Source organism: Rhinatrema bivittatum, chromosome 1, assembly GCF_901001135.1.
Source record: "Rhinatrema bivittatum chromosome 1, aRhiBiv1.1, whole genome shotgun sequence".
NCBI lineage: Eukaryota > Metazoa > Chordata > Amphibia > Gymnophiona > Rhinatrematidae > Rhinatrema > Rhinatrema bivittatum.
Window position 1 is genome coordinate 485352162 of NC_042615.1, and position 15616 is coordinate 485367777.

Below are 15616 nucleotides of genomic sequence, written 5' to 3' on the forward strand. Positions count from 1 at the left end.
GGATATTAGGTTTAATATTTTATTACTAAAGAATTCAGCAAAATCGTCACTACTGTAAGATGTGCAAGTAGGTTTATGGGTAGTCTTTGTGAGGAATTGTACTATTGAGAAGAGCATTCTGGGATTATGATGGAATTTGTTGATTTTTTTTGAGAAATATTCTTTTTTTGCATTGTTGATGGAATATTTATATGTTTAGATGACGCTAACCTAGGGGAAATGCAATATAAAATTGTCTACCAGGCACATCTCCCGCCTTGCTGGCTCTACAGAGTGGGGCTCTTGGGGTCTGAGACATGTGGCAAGTGTCAGATAGACAAGGGCACCTTAGGGCATTGCCTCCGGGTCTGTGTGTCCATCCAAGCTTTCTGGGAGAAGATCCATAAATATGTATCTTCTCTGATTAGACAAATGGTGGTTTTCACGCCGGAAGGGGTGCTCTTTGATATAGCCTCCTCTTTTCAAGTCCAGGGCAGGGACAGGTGTCTCTTGGTTTGTAAAGAGTGTTTGGTTACCAAGCGGGCCATTCTACTGCACTAGTATAAACCAAAGGCTCCCAGTTTTTGGTTATGGAGGAATAAGATTCACATGGTAATGCAAATGTAAAATCAGACCACCACAAGATACTTTAAAAGTAAACGTACCTTTATAAACAACTGGCACCTTTATCTCCAAAAATGATCTCCAAGGGCTAGAAGTGAATTAATTAACTACACATAAACATGATTCATAGGGGACCCCTCGTCTGATCTCAGACTACTCTAATATGAGGGGGGTGGGGACGGGGTTTGACTCTTTACAATGTTATGTAAACCTATTTACATGTAGTAGGTGAATCAGAAAACATGCACCCTGCTATGTATTTGATGTTAAAGATTTTGATTCAATAAAAAGATTTGCAATAACTGTTGAGTATCTCCTTTGTTGAAATGGGTTGAAGGAGGGTAAAGTCAAAGATTGTAGTGTGGTACCATTATCCTTCATAGTCATGACAGCCTCTTGTACTTTCTTGCCAAATGAGTTGTCTCCCAGACAGGGAACATCCACAGTTCTCTCAAAGAGGTCCTATCTGATGCTTGAGGATTTAAGCCATGCTAGTCTCCTGGTGGCAATAGCATTGCTGAAGTTCTAGCAACTGATTTGAATAGATCAAAGCTGAGCAAGTTAGATGACTCGTGGCTTCTTCGAGAAATGTGAATGAGCAGCATTTGTGTGTCTTCTTTCAATAAATGCTTAAAATCCCCCTTTATGTCCTGCATCACGTTAAACAAATATTGGACTATCTGAATTTGGTGAGCTGCTATTCTCACTGTTAACATAGCAGCTAGAAAGCTCTTTTTAACAATATTATCCAATAGTCTCATATCCTTCCATGGGGATATGGTGGCAAATGCTTTAGATTTGAAATGTTTTTTAAAGCGGATTCCACCACTACTGAGTCGTGAGGCAAATGCGATTTATCGAATCCTGGACTGCTCTGAACCTTATATTTGCCGTCAGCTGCTTTTGACATTGGTAACATGATCTATGGATTAGACCACATTTTAGACTATACATTCTCCAATATTTTATGAATTGGGACTGACTTAGATTTTGATTTCAGCTATATACACTTCAGTATACCCAGGAGTTCTTCCTCTACCTTGTCTGCCTCCTGCTGTGGGAATGGGACTTTGAGAGGCATTTTTTCTATAAAGTTAGGGTAATTCGTATCCTGTACCGGCGAGTCCGGCTTTTCAGACGTGGGATTGTCAGGAGGTATATAAATATCTGAATCCATCGGGTCTGAGTCAGTGAAAACAGAATCTGTATGGTCCTCCTTTGGAATTTCCAGCACCAGCTTTACTTCCTTTGGTTTTGGAATAGGTTCTTTTGGTTGTAAACATTTTAGTGTGTCCCTCTTATCCAATACTATGTCACAAATGTAATTACATACAAACTCATGACATAAGTTTCATACAAATGCCATAGGAAGAGGAGGTGCATCCTTAGGTAAATCTTTACTGTGATCATCAATTGGCTCCCAAGGAGTAGGGGTAAGTGAGATCTTTCTCCTTTTTGATACAGGAGAGTCATGAGTGGCAAGTACTGATATGACTGAGGAAGATGAAATTGAAATATGTCCTTTTTTTCAGGGAGTGTTCATCCTCTGAAGGTTGCATAAACTGCTTCACTGTATGCTGTCTATTTGGCTGGACAGGTAATGAATTTTTCAATATTGACGAGTCTGATGATGTCAACCGCTATTCGTGATGTTTTGAATGGCGTAATCTATGCTCTCTTTTCTATTGCACTTCTTATGGTGCAGGAGATGGCTGCCTATCATGGTGTAGTGATGGCTCCACAGAATGGCACGGTGACTGTTCTATGGAATGGCGCCTTACTCAGAACTGGTGATGGTACCATATGATGGTGTGAAGCCTGGCGCGAGGAATCCCTTGGCACGTGCAAGTCCTTATGGAACAAGCCTCATCACTCTGATGATGCCAATTCTCTGCACTGTGCTCTATCATCAACCCTGCAGAGATCAAAATCTTGGGCAGCTCGGTGAGAGGGTCCTACTACAGCTTCATTCCTGTTTGGATTCTTGGTATGTCAGTCGTGCGCCCGAAATGGATTTGGTGGATGAACTAGGTGATTTGTCAACATCTGCTGAAGCATGTAATTTGGACTGAGCTGAGTGGTGCTTTTTTCTTTTGTCTCGACTTTCGAGTGGTCAAATTTGGAAGGGGAGTACTTTCACTTAACAGGTATTTATTTTCCTGTAATTCCATCTGCAGTTTGTAAAAGCTATATTTTAAGGCCCTAGAGGGCATTCAACCACAAGGACCGCAGTTTGTAGAGTCATGGTCAGGCCCTAAGCATCGAATGCATACCTCATACAATAAGTGCCTCCACACACTTGCAACACCTGCGGCATTTTTAAAAGGGGCCTTACCTTTGCTGGTATTCATGATGTAATCAAGTGATAGAATTTGAAATGCCCTCAGAAGCATTGCTGTAACTAAATAAAGAAGAGTTTGCCAAGCGAACTTCTTTAGCGTAAAAAGTAGCTTGAGGAGTTTTTAGGTGGTAATGGCTCAACACTAGCATTGAGCATGCTCCGAAGTTTTTTCTAGATTCTTTGGAGCTATTGAATAGTTGATTGGTCCATTCACAGCACTGTCGGTGACATCACCCAGCACGTGGGGCTGTTTTGTGGGCACCTCTATGGACCTGCTTCATCAAGCGTTTCACCATAAACACACACTGAGAGAAAAGCCATATGGAATGAGATCTTAGCGTTAGGTAATAATTAAAGAAACCAACACCATCAAATCAGAGGTGAGCTAAGAGTGTACATACCAACCCACAGTCACGCTAATTTATGAACAGTCCAGTCTATGACCCGCCCCCTACCACCTCACGTTTGTTCATTGTTGCGCCCAGGACTCGCGCTGATTGGTCTTCGGAGCTGGAGGAGGCTCACCGACGACTTGTGTGCTGAGCTTGTCTTGGCCGACGTTCACGCTGATTGGTCGGCAGTGCGGGCGGAGAAGGGAACTGGAGCCGGCCTCCTGCGCTTATCCTGATTGGCCAGCTGACCGTTAATGGGGCGGGGTCTGGCTCGTGCGCCCGCAGCTCGGTGCACGCATTCATTGGAGCGGCAGGCGCTCGCGCAGCCGCGGTTGGGGGGCGCGTGAATGAATGAAGAAGGAGGGGTTTCACTGTGCGCGGCCCCGCATTTGCGGCGGCGGCAGAAGAGACGAGAGACAGACGGGTGCGCGCGCCGGGGTGGGGGGTAAATCACCGATATTAATATTTATTAATAACAATAATAATTACACGAGGAACGGGGAAGGGAAGAGGCAGCTCCTCGGGCTGGGGAGGGTGGTGGACGTGGGCGTGAGTCGCTGTTGTCCGTTACTGGTTGGGGGAGGGGAAGTAGAGCCCGGGGGCGACATTACAGGAATAAAACTTACTGGTGGGGAAAGGCGCCTGAACCATATCTGTTTTTACCCTGCTCTTTGCTGGTTGTCGTTTCTTTGCTGTGCGCACAATGCTTGGAGCAGGTGTCGGGCTTTGGGTAGGGGCGATGGTAGGTACAAAATGCTTCCTCTCTCCGCTCAGACGGGAGCTCCGGGGGGACCCCTCTTCCCTCCTCGTTGTGATGGGGTAGGGCCTGAGGTTCCTACTGGTGGTGCTGGTTAGGGGATGCTTGCTTTGGTCCCCATTCTTCATTGTGGGGTGTCGAGAGTTCGCTCTCTGTATTTGCTGGTCTGGAACAGATTGAGAGAGATTTAACGCGCCCCGAGCCTGGCTGCACTTCCCGTTCATGCTGCGTGTGTTGGGGAGGCTGGGGCTTCTTCCCTCAGGCACTGCCGGCGATTTGTCGCTGTGTGGCGCTGGGAATCTCGGCCGCAGGCGGTGATGTGGTTGCCAAGCTCTTATACATGTGCCGAAGCTGATCGAGATGTCTAGCTCCTCCCCCGCCCCTCCAGATTGAGCTGTCCGTTTTGACTGCATCAATATTTTTCTGTGCCTCCTGGAAAGAAATCGCACCATCTCTGCCACAAAATTCAAGTTTTTTTTAATTCTCGAGGTGTTGGGTTTAATATGTCATTGATGACATCACTAAGAATCAAAATGGCCCCTTTCATTATATTAGCAAGATTGTATATAATGAAGTGTTGTACAAAATTTTGGTAGTGGTAACATGTTTGCAGTTTGGAAGCTCTCATGTTGCTGATTTTTTTTAGAATTCGTTAATGACTGCTCTGTACAAAATGTAAAACACCAACAAAGGTGACGTTTAACATTTAGAGTGGCCATGTGAGCTCTTCTAAATGTCAGATCAGTTTTCTTCCGGTGGCAGTGAAGGGAAGGTGACTGTGTGTCTGTATAATAGATAACATATATAGTTACACGCATGGTGAAAGTTCACTCATTAAACAAAGATCGTGATGGGTAGTTTGGAGAAGCAAAACTTGTAAATCAGGCTATTGAGGAAGCAGAAGTGGTTTGCATGTGACACTAAAGTAGTTGGCCAAGTGCATTTCTGAAATTGTAAAGGTGTGACCTGTTTTAAAAAAAAATATATATATATATTCAAGGAACTCTGAGAATAAGGAGTGATGGGTGCTGGTGCTTGCTGGTTCTGAGGCTTGAGAATGAACTTAAGAAATAACCATAGTAGTTCATAAAGCCTAGACTCTGTTACTAAGCTAAGCTGGATTGCTTGAAAGACGTACCCAACAAAACCTAATGGGGTGATCCATTCCTAGTTCACTCCTGGAAGTAAGAGAAAACATTCTGCAAGCCTACAAGGTTAATAGTTGTCAATGGATCTGCCTTCCAGAAACTTGTCCAAACCTCTCTTAAATTCAGAATGATGGGGGAATCTGGTAACTAAAGATCTTGGGTTTGGATCCATGAGAATGAAAAATGGCTGGTTGGCTTCTGAGAAGGTGCTGGCAGGCTCTTTTGTGGTAGGAGGAGACTCTCCCTGGCAGCACCTTCTGCTCACAGCCTGTTTTTTTTTTTCTACTGTTTATAATTACGTTGTATCAAAACTGCAAATGCAACTTGGGGAGCAGGATCTTGACAAAGCAGTTTCTCTTAATGTCCTATAAGTCTGAGTTTTGCTTTTTTTATTATTGGGTTACATCGTAAATATTTTTTCATCTCTTCTGGATTCCAAGGAAGATGTGCAGGCGATAAAGGGACAGGTATTGCTTTTAAAACCCTGTAAGATGTTCACACAAAATACAGGGCTCTCTTCATTGTTGTGATGAGTATCTGCTGTGCCCTTTGTAATGCAATTTGTAGTCTTGTACATACCTGGTCTTTCAAATAATGCTTTGTGTGTGTTCTAGTTTTCCTGCCATTATGGACATGTCAAACCAGCCTAAGATTTATGCTCAGATGCTGTATGAACTTTTGAGGAGGGGCTGGTGATGGTGAAAAGAAGCAGGTGATGTCCTGTTTAGCATTTGAGCAACTGGGGAATACTTTTTTACTGCTTAGTTTTGAACCACTCATCAAGTACTGAGTGATTAGAATATTTATAGTTTGTCAAGCTTCTCTTTTTAACAAAGCCACTTTGTGACTTTAGTTTTGTAAGACTTTTTTTTTTTTAATTCCAGTTCTTTAAAGATACTTTTGTTTTCCTTTTGAGGGCTTTAAATGAGGGGTAAAAGAATTGAATGGAGTGTGTGTGCCTTTTAACCGCGGTGGAAAATAACTTGAGTTGGTTGCCAAAAAGCTGTCATAATTATTAAAGGTGGAAGCTATCCAAAAAGTTTCTGCCAGCATTTTAACCACAAAGTGGAAGGCTTTTCTAAACAGTGTGAAGGCTGGCCTTTCTAGTTTGATTGCTTCTAGCTGGCAGTTTTTGCACGGTTAGTTTCTAATTTGCTTTTGTGTTGTAGATTTGTGGAAGTGAATTCCATTGAAGCTTCATTATTATAGTAAGCAGGTCTTGTTTCTCTACTTGTTCTAGGGTTGACATAGATGATAGCTCATCTTGGGGGAACCTTATTTAAAAATGCTTTTTCTTCATTCAGTGCCTATAAGGAAATGTTTATTGAATACATTACTTGATCTTGTTCCCTCTGCTTTTGAGATATATATGTTGTGCTGGCTAGAGTAGGAGCTATAGGGGGTGGTGGTAGGCTGGCAGGGTGTTTGTCAGAGAATAGCATTTGGTGTACACCAGCAAGCTACGCAGCATTGCTGCAGAGATGAATCACTCTGAGGCAACTGAATGTGTATGTTGAAAGGGAGAAATGTTAAATGCAGGGGTTAAAAAAGATAGGTAAGCCTGTGACAGGAATAGGCTAGGATTGCAGGTGGAGGTTGTGTGTATGGAGGGGTGATTCAAACGCACATGCAGACATTTTACTGCTAATGACTCTGAGCTGTGTTGCTGAAGTCAAAGTATATTTCCTTTTCCTTGGATTGTAATCATGTGTACTGTCATGACCGTGTATGACTGAAGTAGTATGACTGTGCTTTCTCTGCATATTGGGCCAAATTTTTTTTCTGCCTGTCAGAGCAAGAGCACCTCACTTCTAACTGAAGGTGTAAGATGGAGATGTAGTTTGAAATCCACCCTTTTTAATAACTACATCAAATATCTTAACCATACTACTGGAGGGATCCTCAATCCCAGTACTCAAACTAAATAATTCGGAGATCAAATGCTTGCTAGATGCAGACGATCAGGTCATTTTATCCTTGCGCCCCAGAAGGTCTGCAAGAAAATCTAGAGATCTGCAAATCATAGACTCTGTAGGTGAATCTGGAAAATATGAACATCATGATTTTCCAGAAAAAGCCAAAATATCTCCAAAGACATTCAGATTTTACATAAATAACAAAGAAGCAGAGCACACCCTAGACCAGTGGTTCTCAACAGGTGTGTTGTGAGGTCACAAAAGGTGTGTCGCAGACCCAGCAGAAGGCTGCTCTTTCCTCGTCAGTCTGGACAGGACTTGGCTGACTTTTTTTTTTTTTTTTTTTCCTTTTTTGGGTATGAGAGGAAGCTGCTCTTGCTTTCTTCTCCTCTTCCTGGCCAGTGGGAGGTTATTCCCTTCTTTCACCCAGATCAGAGCGAGATATTACCAACTCCTATTCATAAGGGCCCAGCAGGACACCTTATCTTCCTCGGCCTAGCAGGGAGGCTGCTGATGCTGTCTTCACCCCATGGGTCCTGGACATGAAAGCAGGAGCATGAGGAAGTGAGGTGTGTGTCCTGTAGATCCACTGCTGACTTCTGCTGCTGCCTCATCTTTCACTCCTCAATGCTTCTTGCTCTTACCTGCTGCTGGTAAAGCAGGAGAGAGACTCTGGATTGGACTGAAGACTTATGCTGACTGGGAGCTAGGAGGAGGGGGAAATGTGCTGGGCAGGAAGGCCTTGGGAAGTATGGAGTCATGAGTCTGGGTAGGAAGGGGTGGGGGAAAGGAGGTTGGGGTTGCTTAGTAGGGAGAGGTGAAGGACAGGGTGGCTGGGGGCTGCTGGATCCAGGGTGGAGAGATGGAAATGTGGGGCCTGCTGGATTGGGGGAGAAGGGAGGTTAGGGGATGCTGAACAGGAAGGGGTGGGAAGGAGGTGGTCAGGCATGTTGGGCAGGGAGAGTTGAGCAGGGGAGAGAGGCAGCACAGGGAAGAGGATGCAGGGGTGAGGGTGTCGGAATGGGGCATGGAGGGCAGTGATGAGTATGAGTCATGTCAGTTTTGAGAATATGCATTTCTTCTATCTTTGAACTTTTAGTGTACCGTAAGAGGAAATTTCTGTTTCTAGTTCTCCAGTTTTGCACTGCATGCAGAAGGTCTTGGTGTTTCCATTCCAGCTTTTGTTTCTGCATTGCTATTTATGGTATTTTATTCTATATTAGGTGAAAGTAGGTCTGTCTGTATTCTGTGTGTGTGATTGAGATGAGGTACTTTACTTGCATGTAGGGATTTGTATCAGTCTCTTATTTGTTGTATTTTCTCAATATGATATTGCACTGGTGGTGAATTACTGCCTTTTCATAGGTAGGGCTATTGCTGTTTCATTTCCTGGAGTTAATGCTGCTTTGGTATGGCAGGTTTGATAAACACGTACAGAGTGGAGTTGGTTTTATTTTATTTTTTTTACAGATTTTGTGTATTACAATGCACCTGGTAGTAGAAGGAGTTTGTGTTGCTGTTATTGAAATGATACCAGAATCAGAATATTTTTTGTATGGTCAGTTGTACAGGGAAATGTCTTAGTTCTGCTATGCACTCATTGTTAGGAAGCGGGAGATTCCTGTGCATGCAGAGTATATGTTTATATTTAGTCCATGATGGTTATGCTTAGTGTGTCATACCTGTGAGCATCATCTCTCAGGTGTGTCCTGATAGAAAAAAGGTTGAGAACCACTGCCCTAGACTATGCATATCTTAGCCTGACATTGAGAGAATCTGGGAGTTCTAAACTGGATGTACAGACAGTACGAGATAAAGTTCTAGACTTTCTCTGCAATAAAGAAACTCCTGGCATAGTTTCTTAGTAAAACGCTATTGAATAATTTTAATAGTAATCATCTAACTTATTTTATATGGGGGTGAAATCTGGATTAAAGTCTATAACACAGAGCTGTAAAATGTACCTGCTGGAAAAAAAGGAAAGGAGGATATGATAAATTTCAAAGTGTGTAGCCAGGTGGACTCAGGACCAGTGGGTTATGTGCTTCTCTGCTAGCAGATGGGAGACTGAGTCAGATTTCAAAGCTGACGTCACCCTAGATATACCCCTGCAGTGTCCTCAGCTCTTCAGTATCTCTGTCTCCTTAGACATGGATGCTAACCCCACACTAACACGGGGTTAGCGGGATTGCAGCATGAATCCTAAGAAAATTTTAACCGTAAAGGAAGATTGAGCCCCGCTCTCCTGCGGTGATACCTAAGGGTCCCTCCCCAGGTCGAGAATTCCTGAGGTGATTTCAGAGATCCCTCAGAGGTGTGCCTTGATCCGGTAGCCGGTCTCTGGCGTGGACTTAGATGCTGAAGCAGCTGAAAGGCAGCGGGTGCAGAAGCTGAGCGCGGTGGAGAAGGCTAAAACCATCTCCCCCTGCAGTTGGAGACCGTCTCTGTACTCTGCCAGTAAGCACTGAGACTGGTTAAGTTGAGAAGAACTCCAATCCAGAGATGGGGAAAGGCTTCAGTAAGTCTTCCTCTGGTGTCCTTGCTTGGCGCGACGTACCAACTTCGTTCCCGATCTGCTCGGTTGAGGTAAGGGGGTTTCGAACAGGTTGAGCAGCCCCTCCGATGAGCTAGGCTCCGTTCTCGGCTCGGTGGGTCATCCACTTGGCGATCCACAGTGGCGCACCATCTTGCGCACGGTTGGCTTTGCCGCCATTTTCCCCCTTTGGCCGGCGGTAATCATGGTGAGGGCGGCCTCTTGTGCATCTTAAGTGCACGTATATACATGCATAGCAGTGCCCATGGATGCGCGCATGGATGCATGCAGAACCCTACGCTCAGACATACGTGCGCTGAGGCAAGTCTGTGCTCGCCCGATAGACGTAATGGTTAAACGCGCAAACCACAGAGGCTATGGCCCTGGCAACAGAGAAGATCAGGTGACACTCCTTGGCGCAGCCTGCCATATTAGAGCTGCAAAGTCTGACCTGGAATCCTGCCTGTGTCAGCACTGTGAGGAGGCCCAGGGAGGGCTAGATTCTCAAAAATTTTCCAAGCCCGGCTCATCCCAGTTGGAGGATGGGTTGGCTGCGACCATATCCGCCAGATCTGAGCAATCTCGGGATGGCATCTCCCCAGGAGAGGGCAGTTCAGTAGCCCCTACCCCAGTTTCCCCCTGGGACAAATATGGACCTGGTGGCCTTCTCTTGGTTGGAATTTTTTCAGGGCCTCCTATCTTTTGTTCATGCGCAGTCAGCCCCTGTCTCGGCTCGAGTTGAACACCAGCTGGGGGGGGGGGGGGGGGGGGAGGGTCTCACTCTCTTGGTCCTGCTCGCGGGACTCTAGACATGCCAAGCCTCTCCAAGAGTATCCCTGACAGGGACCCACATACCACAGATGACAATGAGGACTCGCTGTAGTATGGGGAAATCCCTCCAGGCCTGGAACCATACAGAGATGAATTGCTGGCCCTGGTCTCCCAGACCCTGAAGATTCTGGGAGTTTCAGGCATGGACTCTATGGCGGAACCAAAGAAGAACCCCCATCCTGGGATCCCTTCGTAAGGCCTCTTGCTATTCCCCAATGCTAGAAGCTATCCAGGAGCTGATTGACCTGGAATGGGATGCCCCAGAAGCAAGCTTTAAAGGAGGTCTGTCCTTAGAAGCCTTGTATTCTCTGGACCCAGTGGTCAAGGAACGCCTCTGTTTCCCGAAAGTGGATGCCATGGTCTGCGCTGTCTTGAAGCGAACAACCATCCCTGTCGAGGGAGGGGTGGCCTTGAAGGGTGCTCATGACAAGCGTGCTAGAATCCATCCTTAAGCAGGCCTTCGCGACAGCAATGACACTGCAGATCGCTTCCTGCAGTTCCCTGGTGGCTCGTTCCTGCTCACTGCTCTCAAGAAAGGTAGATAGCTCTGGGCCGTATGCCGGAGAGGCTATTGAACCTGCTGCAGCCCTCCTGGCAGATGCAGGCTCTGACCTAGTGTGTACCTTGGTCAGAGGAGTGGCCTCAGTGGTGATGTCCAGAAGACAGTTATGGTTGTGGAACTGGTCAGCAGATGCAACCTCTAAGGCGAACCTTGCAAAGATGCCCTTTAAGGGATCTCTCCTATTCGGAAGCGAGTTGGAGAAGCTAGCCAGTAAGTGGAGCGAATCTCCAGTGCCTCACCTACTGGAATAAAAAAAAAAAAAGTCTCAGTGCCCCTCTCCCATGAGGGGTCGGGACAGAGGCTCCCAACGCTTCCAGCCCTACGGAAACCCGTCGTCCAGTCACCTCGACCCTCGGGGAAGTCTCAGTCCTTCCAGAATTGGCAACACAAGAGAGGAGCAGGCCTGGGCTCAGGACCGACCTGAGTTTCCCAATGATGCTGGGCAGACCCATCCACGGGAAGAGGAGATAGGGGGTCGACTCTCCCTCTTCTACCAATGGTTGGTCGAGATTATGTTGGACAAATGGGTACTAGACATCATTTGAGAAGGCTATGCTCTGGAATTCCGCAGCATCCCTTGGGACAATTTCATGATATCACCTTGCCACTCCCACCTCAAGAAACTGGCAGTGGAATCCAATCTGATAAGGTTCTTCAGTCTCAGGGCTATAACTCCAGTACCTACACCCCAAGTAAATACAGGACGTTATTCCATCTATTTTATCATGCCCAAGAAAGAGGGCTCATTCCGGCCCATCCTGGATCTCAAGAGCGTCAACAGTCCTCTGCGGATATTGCACTTCCTCAAGGAAACTCTCTGCTTCGTAATGATGGCTGTGCAACCTGGAGAGTTCTGGACCTCTCCGAAGCCTACCGTCACTTTCCAGTCCATCAAGACCACCAGCATTTTCTACGCTTGACAGTACTGGGCCGGCATTACCAGTTCAGGGCGGAGATAATCCTACTTGGACAACTGGATGATCTGGGTGAAGTCATCGGAAGAGAGTTTCCAAGTGACCAGCAGCATCAGGTCCCTCCTACAGGAACTTGGTTGGGTCATGAACAGGGACAAGAGCAGCCTCAGGTCCTCCCAGTCCTTAGAATACCTGAGGGGGTGGGGGGGTCCTAATTCGTCACCAAGCAGAACAAGGTCTTCCTCCTTCCCCTGAGGAGGAGGAAATTGTTTGATCAAGTACAGTGGTTGACTACCACAATGCGCCCCAAGGTTGGGGATTATCTTCAGGTCCTCAGTCTCATGGCATCAATTCTGGTCGCCGCATCTCAAAAAAGATATAGTTGCGATGGAGAAGGTACAGAGAAGGGCAACCAAAATGATAAAGGGGATGGAACAGCTCCCCTATAAGGAAAAGCTGAAGAGGTTAGGGCTGTTCAGCTTGGAGAAGAGATGGCTGAGGGGGGATATGTTAGAGGTCTTAAGATCATGAGAGGTCTTGAATGAGTAGATGTGAATCGGTTATTTACACTTTTGAATAATAGGACTAGGGGGCATTCCATGAAGTTAGCAAGTAGCACATTTAAGACAAAACAGAGAGAATTCTTTTTCACTCAATGCACAATAAAGCTCTGGAATTTGTTGCCAGAGGATGTGGTTAGTGCAGTTAGTGTAGCTGGTTCAAAAAAGGTTTGGATAAGTTCTTGGAGGAGAAGTCCATTAACTGCTATTAATCAAGTTTACTTAGGGAATAGCCACTGCTATTAATTGCATCAGTAGCATGGGATCTTCTTAGTGTTTGGGTAATTGCCAGGTTCTTGTGGCCTGTTTGGCCTCTGTTGGAAACAGGATGCTGGGCTTGATGGATCCTTGGTCTGACCCAGCATGGCAATTTCTTATGTTCTAACACCGGAAGTAGTACCGTGAGTGAGGGCTCATGTGTGGCCTCTCCAATGCTCCTTACTGTCACGCTGGTACCCAGTGTCCCAAGATTGCTTGATTCGCCTCCACCTACCAATGGAGGTATGCTCTCTGCTCCAGTGGTGGCTACAGGAAGTCCACCTAAGCAAGGGCGTAAGACTATCCCCACTGAGATGGATCTTCCTCAGAGAGACGTGAACCTCCGAGGGTGGGGAACTCACTGTCAGGAGTTCATGGACCAAGGAAGAGGCGAACTGGAACATAAACCGCCTGGAAGCTCGAACAGTCAGACTAGTATGCCTGCAGTTCAGCAACAGGCTCCAGGGGCAAGCGGTTCGGGTGATGTCTGACAACGCAACAACGGTTGCCTACATCAACCACCAGGGAGGAATCAAGAGCCATCAGGTGTCTCTGTAAACAGACCCCCTTATGGAATGGGCGGAGATAAACCTACAAGGGATCTCGGCCTCTCACATCGCAGGCAAAGAAACATAATAGCAGACTTCCTCAGCAGGGAAAGCCTAGACCCGGGGGAGTGGATGCTGTCTACATTATAGTACATAGCTGGGGCCCCTCCGGCCATGGACCTAGTGGCCACACCTCACAATGACAAAGTCCCCTGGTTCTTCAGCCACAGACGAGATCAGCACTCCCAAGGGATCGACACCCTCGTCCAGACCTGGCCAGAGGAAGACTTACTGTACACCTTCCCCCCCCAACCAGGGCCTTTGGGCAAGATCATCCGCAAGATAGAATGCAACAGAGGTCTAATCCTCCTAGTGGCCCCAGATTGGCCAGACGCTCGTGGTACACAGACATGCGAAGGCTCCTCGTGGGGAGCCCTCTGTGCCTCCCCCCCACAAAAGGACCTTTCCAGCAGGGCCTGATCCTCCACGAAGATCCGGCTTCATTCTCTCTTACAGTCTGGCTCTTGAGAGGACTCGCCTGAAGAAGTGCAGTTGCTCAATGGCAGTGAGCGTCACCTTGCTCCTCGTGCGGAAATCCTCAACGTCCCTTGCATACATATGGACCTGGAGAATATTTGAGGCCTGGTGCAGGGTGCCCCCACGAATGGCCAAGATCCCCCATGATTCTGGAATTTTTACAGGATGGCCTGAAGAAAGGATTGTCCCTCATATCTCAAGGTTCAGGAAGCAGCCCTCTCCTGCTTCAGGGCCGAGGTAAACGGAGACCTTCGGTCTGCACACCCAGACTTGGCCCGTTTTCAAAAAGGGGTTAAACAACTCCAACTGCCCCTAAAGTGGGCGGTCCCCCTATGGAATCTCAACCTGGTATTGGACTTTCTAGCAGGGTCTTCCTTCAGAGCAATGCGCAGTCGGTCACTATGCTCGGCCCGTCACATCTCGGAACTACATGCACTATCCTGCCGGGATCCATTCCTCCGCTTTACTCCAGGAGCGATACAGCTTCGCACAGTCTCCTCCTTCCTTCCGAAAGTGGTATCAGGGTTTCACTTGAATTAATCCATCTCCCTACTGTCACCGGAAGGACATAATGATTCGGAAGACTCCCGACTTCTTTGCCATCTAAACGTCGGCAAACTCGTAGTACGATACCTAGAACAATCAGAACCGGTGCACAAAACGGATCACTTGTTTGTTCTTAACAGCGGGAAGAAACAAGGTGAAGTGGCCTCACGAGCGACTATAGCTTGCTAGATCAAGGATGTAATCAAGGCAGCTTATATAGAGGCAGGGAAGCCCTTACCCCTGCAGGTTAAGGCTCATTCCACTAGGACCCAGGCAGTATCCTGGACAGAGGCCAAGATACTGACACCGGCCGACATCTGTCGAGCGGCAACGTGGTCTTCCCTACACACCTTCTCCAGGTTATACCACCTGGATGTCCAGGCTTGAGAAGACGCAGCCTTCGCAAGGGCAGTGCTAAGTGGGCCACTGGCAGCCTCCCGCCCTGTCCGGGAATAGCTTTTGTACATCCCACTGGTCCTGAGTCCATCTGGCTACACGCTAGGAAATGGAGAAATTACTTACCTGATAATTTCATTTTCCTTAGTGTAGACAGATGTACTCGGCATCCCGCCCAGGAGAGGCACCAAAGAATCATATCATGAGGTGAACCTCTATTCCATATATTTATTTATTTTATTTATTTAAATTCTTTTACTATACCAATACTCAAGACGAGGTCTTATCGTACCGGTTTACAATAGAACAGGGGAAACCAATTAACAACTAAGTAGAAAGTAAAGTTACATTAAACAGGGAGCGAAAACATGGGAGATGGAAGACAGGAAAGATTTTAAACTATAACAACTGGAGAGTGATAAAATTAATCAACGAAAAACAATAGAGTAGCGAGACATAAACAGATTTATCTTAGGCAATAAATAACATAATATATCCTGTGGGAGGAGGAGACATGGGGAGGTGAGCAGTCAGGGTGGGGACTGGAAACGGGGAGGGGGGGAGGGATTAGGGAAGAGGTCAGAGGGTGAGAGTCAGTGTTGGTTGAAAGAGGTTCCTTCAACGGTAAGCTTGTGTGAACAGCAGGTTTTCAGTTTCTTTCTGAAGGAGAGATGGCATTGTTCCTGGCATAAATCTGGGGGAAGTGAATTCCACTGGAGCGGACCTGCTGTCAAGTGCTCGCTTGTGAATAGAGTTGTGGACCGAGGAGTTTTT

The 15616-nt window shown here is 46.6% G+C and overlaps 1 protein-coding gene across 5 annotated transcripts in view; it reads left to right on the forward strand.

Moving 5' to 3' along the window:
* The first annotated feature begins 3622 nt into the window (after positions 1-3622).
* The window catches only part of WNK3 (WNK lysine deficient protein kinase 3), a 463548-nt gene continuing 451554 nt past the window's right edge, over positions 3623-15616 (forward strand). Inside the window, exon 1 of one of the 5 annotated variants that reach the window (XM_029607822.1) lies at positions 3623-3760. The gene's annotated coding sequence lies outside the window, so the exon portion shown is untranslated. Of the gene's footprint in view, positions 3782-3955; positions 4079-5583; positions 5709-15616 lie in introns of those variants that run through there. The other 4 variants (XM_029607849.1, XM_029607812.1, XM_029607839.1 and 1 more) reach the window with 4 other exon arrangements.